This window comes from Muscardinus avellanarius (genome assembly GCF_963383645.1).
Source record: "Muscardinus avellanarius genome assembly, chromosome: 5".
Lineage (NCBI taxonomy): Eukaryota > Metazoa > Chordata > Mammalia > Rodentia > Gliridae > Muscardinus > Muscardinus avellanarius.
This window is the reverse complement of record NC_137790.1, coordinates 11963662-11971914: the sequence shown is the minus strand read 5'-3', so window position 1 is coordinate 11971914 and position 8253 is coordinate 11963662.

The following is an 8253-nucleotide window of genomic DNA, read 5'->3' as shown; positions in this document are numbered from 1 at the left end:
GGTATATACGTTGACTGGATTCACCACTAGAGGGAAACAAAGACACCCTAAACTTACAACTAGCAGGTAGCTAAGGACAGATTCTTAAATGGCTGTGTCATCAGGAGACCTGTAGAAGGCAGTGTGTATCAGTGAAGGGTGCAGATGCGACAAAAGGAAACAGAATATCCAGCTAAATGTGAATTACATTTGAATTTCAGGATAAGTATGTCCCAAATATTGCATGAGATATACTTACACTAAAAGAATTTTTGTGTATAATGCTTTGAATACATTAGTATTTTACTGAAAGAGAACGATTTTTGAAGTTTTTAGTATTCTTTCTCTGAAATCTAAATCTCCTCTTCCGCCAGGTGTGGTGGCGTGCGCTTGTCATCCCAGCATTCGGGAGGCTGAGACTGGAGGATCACAGTTCACGGACAGCCTCAGCGACTTAGTGAGGCCCTCTGCGACTTAATGAGACACTGTTTCAAAATAAAGAAAAAATAGGGCAGGGGTGTAACTCGGAGGTCAAATACCCTTGGGTTCCACTCCCAGACCTGCCAAAATAATAAATAAATAAATATCCTCTCCCACATAAACATAGACATTGCTTTTATGTGGCATCTACAATTTCAAAATTTAAAAAATAGTATAAGCATATCCCAGACACTATTTGGAATATATTTACACTAAAACATTGTTCATTTGTTTATCTGAAATTCACATTTAACTGGATGCCCTGAATTTCATCTGAATTATTTATGAAGCTACAAAAGTACTATTGGGCCCTCCAGACCCCCAAACCAATAGTAATAATGCTTTACACAGAAATTTATATTAGCAACATTATGCAAAACAGATTTTACTTAAAACATGTCTAAAAGAGTTAATGTCACATTATATAGCCAGAAAAATAAATTCCACGATAACTTTTTTTTTTTTTTGGCAGGTCTGGGGATGGAACCCAGGGGCATTCGACCTCCGAGCTACACCCCCTGCCCTATTTTTTATTCTTTTTTTGAAACCAGGTCTCACTGAGTTGCAGAGGGCCTCACTAAGTAGCTGAGGCTGTCCGCGAACCGTGATCCTCCTGTCTCAGCCTCCCAAATACTGGGATTACAAGCGTGCGCCACCACGCCCGGCTACAATAATTCTTTCATAAGGAGACCGAGGGCAGGCTGGCGTCTCCCACCAGGGGGTCTCTGGGGATCCCCCCTTCTCACCTCTCCCCCTGGCTCTGACCACACGTCGCAGCATGGTTCGGTTCCTTTTATGCTCATCTTTTCTTTCCCAAGAGATACGAGTTCCTTGACATCAGGAAGTGTGTTGATTCATTTTGGGGTTCCCGAGCCAAGTGTGACCTGGGTTACTGTGAGTAACTGCTCAATAAAGAGTCTGCTGAATTGAGATGGATTCTCTGCTGAACTACATACCTCAGCCCTATTTTTTTATTCTTTATTTTGAAACAGTAGCTCACTGAGTTGCAAAGGGCCTCACTAAGTAGCTGAGGCCGTCTGCAAACCGTGACCTCAGCCTCCAGAATTCTGGGATTACAAACGTGGGCCACCATGCCCAGCTTTCTATCTTCTTTTTAAAGATACATTTTTATAGGTACATTATGATCATACAGAGTAGTGGGACTCACTGTCACGTATTTGTACATTCACCTACACAATTTGGTCCATTCCATTCTACGGCACCTTCTCTCATCGCACCCTCCCATTCCACCCCATGGCCCCTGCCCTGGTCCAAACCTCCATCTTTCCTCGCTGGGCCGCCACACACTACCTGACCGCGGCCCTGCCTCCTCTCTGCCCTTCTCCACATTGTTCTCTTCAGAACAGAAGGATCCCCAGAAGACAACACTGAAGGCCCCAGGCTCTCCCTGCTGCCTTCCTTCCAAGCATCCTGCCTGGCGCAGCTCCAGCCTCCCCAAGCCTCACCTTCCCAGCTCAGCCATGTGAGCCGGGATCTCACCCCCAACGTCTACCTCCTTGAGACTTTTACTTCTCAACCTAAATATCTGCATTTTTCTGTTTTGTGTTTTTGTTCCTGAAGATTGAACTCAGGGGCATTCTACCTCCAACCCAGGTGTGTGTGTGTGTGTGTGTGTGTGTGTGTGTGTGTGTGTGTTACTGGGGATTGAACACAGGGGGCCTTCTACCTCTGAGACACACCCCAGCCCTATTTTTTATTCTTTACTTTGAAACAGAGTCTCATTAAGTTGTGGAGGGCCTCACTAAGTAGCTAAAGCTGGCTGTGAACCTGCAATCTTCCTGGCTCAGCCTCCCGAGTGCTAGGATTACAAGTATGTGCCACCACACCTGGTTATTTTTTTTTTTAAACAGGGTCTTGCTAAATTGCTGAGAATGGCCTTGAACCTGGGACCCTCCTGTCTCAGCCTCCCAAGCACTGGGATTATGGGCATTCACTACCATCTATTCTTCAGAGATACCTCCCCTAACCCTTGAAACAGCTCTCCCCACACACACCAGATCAGGTGCCCCTGCTGTCAGCTCCCACAGGAATCCATTCTTCTGTGTCACCCAGAAATGCTTGTCTAACAACCTGACTCTAGAAGGCAAAGACTGGGATGGTCTAGTCCTCAGCTCCCCTGGGCACAGGGCAGGTGCTCAGCACGTATTTGCTTGCTTGTTTGTTTGTTTGTTTGTTTGTTTGTTTGTTTTATGATACATGGGATTTAACCTGGGGCATTCTACCTTTGAACTTCCAGCTCAAATATAAAAATACACCTCCAGTCCTATTTTTAAATTTTTATTTGGAAACAGGCTCTCACTAAGCTGCTGAGAGCCTTGCTAAATTGCAGAGGCGAGCCTCCTGTCTCAGCCTCCCAAGCACTGGGATTACAAGGTGAGCCACCACGCCCAGCCTCAGCGCCTGTTGTTAAGTGAATGAAGGAGTGTGTGCCTTTGCTTGCTTGCAGGAGCCCACCCTGGCAAATGGCTTAGGGCCTGGAATGAGAGAAATTGGAAGTTAGAAACATAGCACGGAAGCGAAGGAGAAAATGGGTCATAGGAGGGTCTAGCGGAAAAAGGAGATACAAGCAGACGTGGCGGCGCACGCATGTAGTCCCAGAATTTGGGTAGCTGAGACAGAAGTTCACTGTTCGAGGACAGCCTCAGCTACTTAGTGAGGCCCTGGCAGCTCCTCAGTGACACCCTGTTTCAAAGTAAAATATAAAAAATAGGACTGGAGGTGTAGCTCAGAGGTAGAATGCCCCTGAGTTCCATCCCCAGTACCACAAAAAAAAATGAAAGAAAGCAAGAAAGCAAGAAGAAAGAAAGAAAGAAAGAGAGAGAAAGAGAAAGAAAGAAGAAAGAAAGAGAAGGAAAGAAAGAAAAGAAAGAAAGAAAGAAAGAAAGAAAGAAAGAAAGAAAGTATAAATGAGCCAATAAAGTAACCTAACTCAGGGGGATGGGAGGGAAGAAGGAAATTCCCTCATGTACATGATGTACATTCACAAACATATCAAAGTCAATCACTAAGCCAAACCTGAGAAGGAGGGAGGGGGAGGGAATGGGGCAGAATCAGGTAAGTGCGATGTGTGCATGTCTGCCTCCTCCATCTTGTACTCCGTTAAGATGTATGACTACAATGCACCCATAAGAAAAAAAGAAAAAAGAAAAAAAGCAGTCTGGGGAAGAAGCTTGTAAATACCCACAGTGTGCAGGTCTCTGGGCCTCCTGCCTGGGCTTATTAGCAAGCCGGAGTAGGAGCACCAGGCAGCTGGTGACTCGTCTCAGGGAGGCCGGCCAGCCTCCATCTTCAGCGCCCTCTGTGATTATACACAGAGGCCCTTCCCTGGAGCTACTCGAGGGAAACTGTGCATGGGTCCCAGCGCACGGGCTCCAGGGCTGACTGTTCACCCCTCCCCACGGCCTCCGCCAGGCCCCGCCATGGGGCCGCTTCCTCCTACAAATCAGCGACTTGATCTCACCAGGATTAATGCTATTTCCTGCCTGCCTGGCAACGCCACCACCCCACCACCGTGCAAGAGGCCACAGAGTACATGGAGGCATCTTAGTGTGCCAACACAGCTAAGCAGAAGCTGGCTTCCCAGAACTCCCTGCCCTGGACGCCTCTGCGCTGATTAGTGCTCGCCTTGGCAGAGACGTGTTACGGCGGGACCGCAAAAGTGTACCGGTGTGAGATGTAGCGGTGGGTTCTTGTTCTTAGCTATTTCAGAAAGGAATCACCAGAACTCTTTTACAGTAAGCTTAAGCAATTTTATTATTACAAAGGCAGAAAGAAGGGACAGAATGTATAAAGCACTATGTCATAAAGAGAGAGAGTGACATAGTGGAGTGACTTGAAAATACGTCACTGAGGTTTTGAGCATTAGGACAGTTTTTATAAGGACTCATCACCTCCTTTTCCCATCCTGCTTGGCCAACAGTCTTCCCGCCTCCCCTGACCTAACTCAGGCGCAGGCCCACCGATGATCTCCACGGTGTTAGCCTTCCTTGTTAGATTTATGACCGAGATGTGCCAGATGTGTTACCTGGTTAACAAGGGCAGGGGTTACGTGGTATGTGCCCACTTCACAGGAGGCCTGTACCATCCCCCCGTGCCCTTGGGGAGTTTTCAGCCCTTTTCTATCTCTATCTGCTAGAAGTTATGTATTATGTTGAAAACTTGGCTTTAAAGTATGGAGGCTTTGGGCTTCACCTCTTTTGTGTGCTTGGTAATTAATATAGGTTCTCTTAACCTTAAACTAAACTACAGTGAGAATTTAGTGTTTGCCTTAACATTTCATGTTTAGCTGGGCTGACAGCTAACTTTTAGCTGACCGAGGTCAGTAGTGGCCGCAGCTCTTGGCTGACAGCTTAGAGGCAGAGAAAAGGATTTTATTGTTTTGCCTAAGTATGAAAGCCTATTCTTATTAGCCATTAATACAGCTCTTATTAACAATCAGTATGGGCTCCATCCCCATCACTATGGGCCCAGACGTGGAAGGAGCACAGCCGGGTCCTGGAGTGGTGCCGTCGTGGCTGCCATCACGGGGCCCTGGCCGTGGTGTGTGGCAGGGCCGCCAGCCCGCAGCTGCTCCAGTTCTGCGAAATCTGCTTTCGGCTTCTCCCTGCCCCGGGCTGGCTGCAGCGCCCCCATGCCCAGAGGTGAAACACACATGGATTCCCAGCACAGTTCCTGGGTCCTGGCTCTCTCTGTCCCAATTTCTGTTCAGCTTTGCTTTCTGATCACCTGCTACTCTAAAGGGACCTCAGAGCCCTACTTGGGCACAGCAATAGTCTTCCATGAAGCCCATACACCTCCCATCACTGCCGAGCATCTAGTTGATAAAAAGTATCTGCTGCTGGTGTGGTAACACACACCTGTAATCCCAGTACGTGAGAGACAGGAGGATCCTAGGTTAGAAGCCAACCTTGGCAACTTAACAAGATTCTCAGCAACCTAACGAGATACAGCCATTTCTTTAAGTCTTTTGGCTCTTTTTCAGATAGATATGATTTTCTTTCTTTTTCTTTTTCTTTTCTTTTTTATTTTTTTTTTTTTTGGTGGTATTGGGGGTGGAACCTAGGGGCTTTCCACCTCCGGACTATACTCCCAGACCTACTTTATATTTTATTTGGAAACAGGGTCTCACTAAGTTGCTGAGAGCCTCACTAAGTAGCTGAGGCTGGCTTTGAACCTGCGCGATCTTCCTGTCTCAGCCTCCCAAGCGCGGGGATTACAAGCGTGCGCCACCACGCCCGGCTCTAGATATGATTTTCATTTCAAAGAGAAAGAAGTCAAAGGCTCAAAGATGCAAATAAATTAATCCAGACTACAACAGGATTATAAAAGAAAGTTTTTCATAGTTTAGGGATAGTTCTTAGTTATTAATGTATAAAGTTTGCATTTCCCTGGTTAAATTTATTTCTAAGGATTTATTTATTTATTTATTTATTTTGGTGGTACTGGGGATGGAACCCTTCTACCTCTGGGCTACACTCCCAGACCTATTTTGTATATATTTTTTATTTGGAAACAGGGTCTCTTAAGCCAGTAAGGCTGGCTTCGAACCTGCATGATCCTCCTGTCTCTGCCTCCCAAGCGCGGAGATTACAAGCGTGTGCCACTACGCCCGGCAGCCCTATTTTATTTTTATTTTGAAGCATGGTTTCGCTATAGGCTCTGAGAGTCTCACTATTTGCTGAGGCTATTCTTGAACCTACAATCCTCCTATCTCAGCCTCCCAAGTACTAAGATTACTAGTGTGTATCACCATGTCCAGCTTTTTTTTTTAAATACCATTTATCCAGTAGGGGTATTTTCCTCCTAGTCGTCGTCGTCGTCGTCTTCTTCTTCTTCTTCTTCTTCTTCTTCTTCTTCTTCCTCCTCCTCCTCCTCCTCCTCTTCCTCTTCTTCCTCCTCCTCTCTCTTTTACTGGGGATTAAACCCTGGGACATTCTATCTCCATACTACACCCCCCTATTTATTTCAAAACAGGGTCTCACTAAATTGCTGTGGCTGGTCTCAAACCTCCTGTCTCAGAATCCCAAGTACTTGGATTAGAGATATTCACCACTGAGCCTGGCTCAGAAGAGTTTTTTCAGATGTAAAATTATCATGATATATTTTTAAATTAAATAATATTTACAATACATGCTCATAGCATGCATTAGGAAAAGTTCCCTTCTCTATTTTCTGGAAGAGTTTTGTGAAAACTTGGTGTTAATTTTCTTGAAATGCTCGACAGTGAGGAAGGGAATGTAGCTCAGTGGTAGGTACTTCACTAATATACACAGGACCCTGAGTTCAACCCCCAGCACCACAAACAAATAAATAACTGTTTGGCAGAATTCACCAGTAAAGCCATCCTAACCTGGGCTTTTCTTGGTGGAGAGCTGGATTGTAACTGCATTGGATTACTGATTCAGTCTCTCTACTGGGTGTGTGAGCTTTCCATCGCTGTGACGACAGCTAAGAACAGCAACTTAAAGGAAGAAATATGCCAGGGTGGTGGTGGTGGCAGCACACGCTTGTAATCCCAGCATTCGGGAGGCTGAGACAAGAGGATCACAGTCCACGGACAGCCTCAACTACTTAGTGAGGTCCTCTGCAACTCAGTGAGACCCAGTTTCAAAATAAAGAATAAAAAAGTAGGGCTGGGGGTATAGATTGGAGGTAGAATGTCCCTGGGTTCCATCCCCAGTACCGCAAAAATTAAATAATATAAAATAAAATAAAAAGGAGGAAATATTTACTTGGGCTCATGATTCCAGCTGTTTCAGCTCATGGCCACTTGGAGCCATTGCTTTGGGCTTGTGGGAGACACAGCATCCCGGTGGACAGGAATGACCAAGCCAGACTGCTCACCTCCTGGGGGCTGGGGGTAGAGAGAGAAGAAAGAGACAGAGAGAGATAAGAAAGAGAGAAAAAGAGAGAGGAAGAGAAGAAAGAGAGAGAGAAAGAGACAGAAAGAGAGGAGAGAGGGAGAGAGAGAAAAAAAGGGAGGAGAAAGAGAAGAGAGGAGAAAGAGAAAGAAGAGGGGGGGAGAGAGAAAGAGAAAGGGAGGGAGGGAGAGAGAAGAGGAGAGGAGAGGAAGGGGCTGGGGAAGAGATATAATATCCTAATACCCTTGAGGACATGCCTCCAGTGACCGACTTCCTCTAAGGAGGCCCTCCCCCGAGTTCCCACCATCTCCAGACAGTCCATTCAGTTACACACCCGCCAATGGATCAGCTCATTGAGATGGATCAGATGGGTCATCTCCTGCAGCCCCAGCTCTGAGTCCGGCTGCACTGGAAGCCAAGCCATCAACACAGGAGCTTTTGAAAAAAACATCCAAATCATAGCACTTGAAGTCCACTCGGATTTTATGTTTCTTCTTGAAGGACCCCTGCTGCAGCATCTCGTGCAGGCCTTGAGCAAAAGCTCGGCCAGGGGACTCGCAAAAGCCTAAGTCCCCCATGAGTATGATCAGTATCTCCCTCTTAAAAAAATAATTTTAAGATTATTTAGATTAACATGTGTAATTGGAATTTTATGTATAAGCATTATAACTAAAATAGATGGGCAGCGACATGTGAGAGACTCAGTTAGCAAAGATTTTTTTTTTTCTCCCAAGTGTAAGGTGTGAGTCACCCCCCCCCCGCCCCACAGGGGGCAGGGCCGGAAGCTAAGAGGTGGAGCTCTGCGATTCCGGAGGGGACCAGGCCTCCTGGGTCCAGAAGAAGAGAGTGCAGAGTTCAGAGAGGAGCCCGAGAGGGAGGGACGCACGCTCTCCCCCGCCACCGGCCCCCGCGG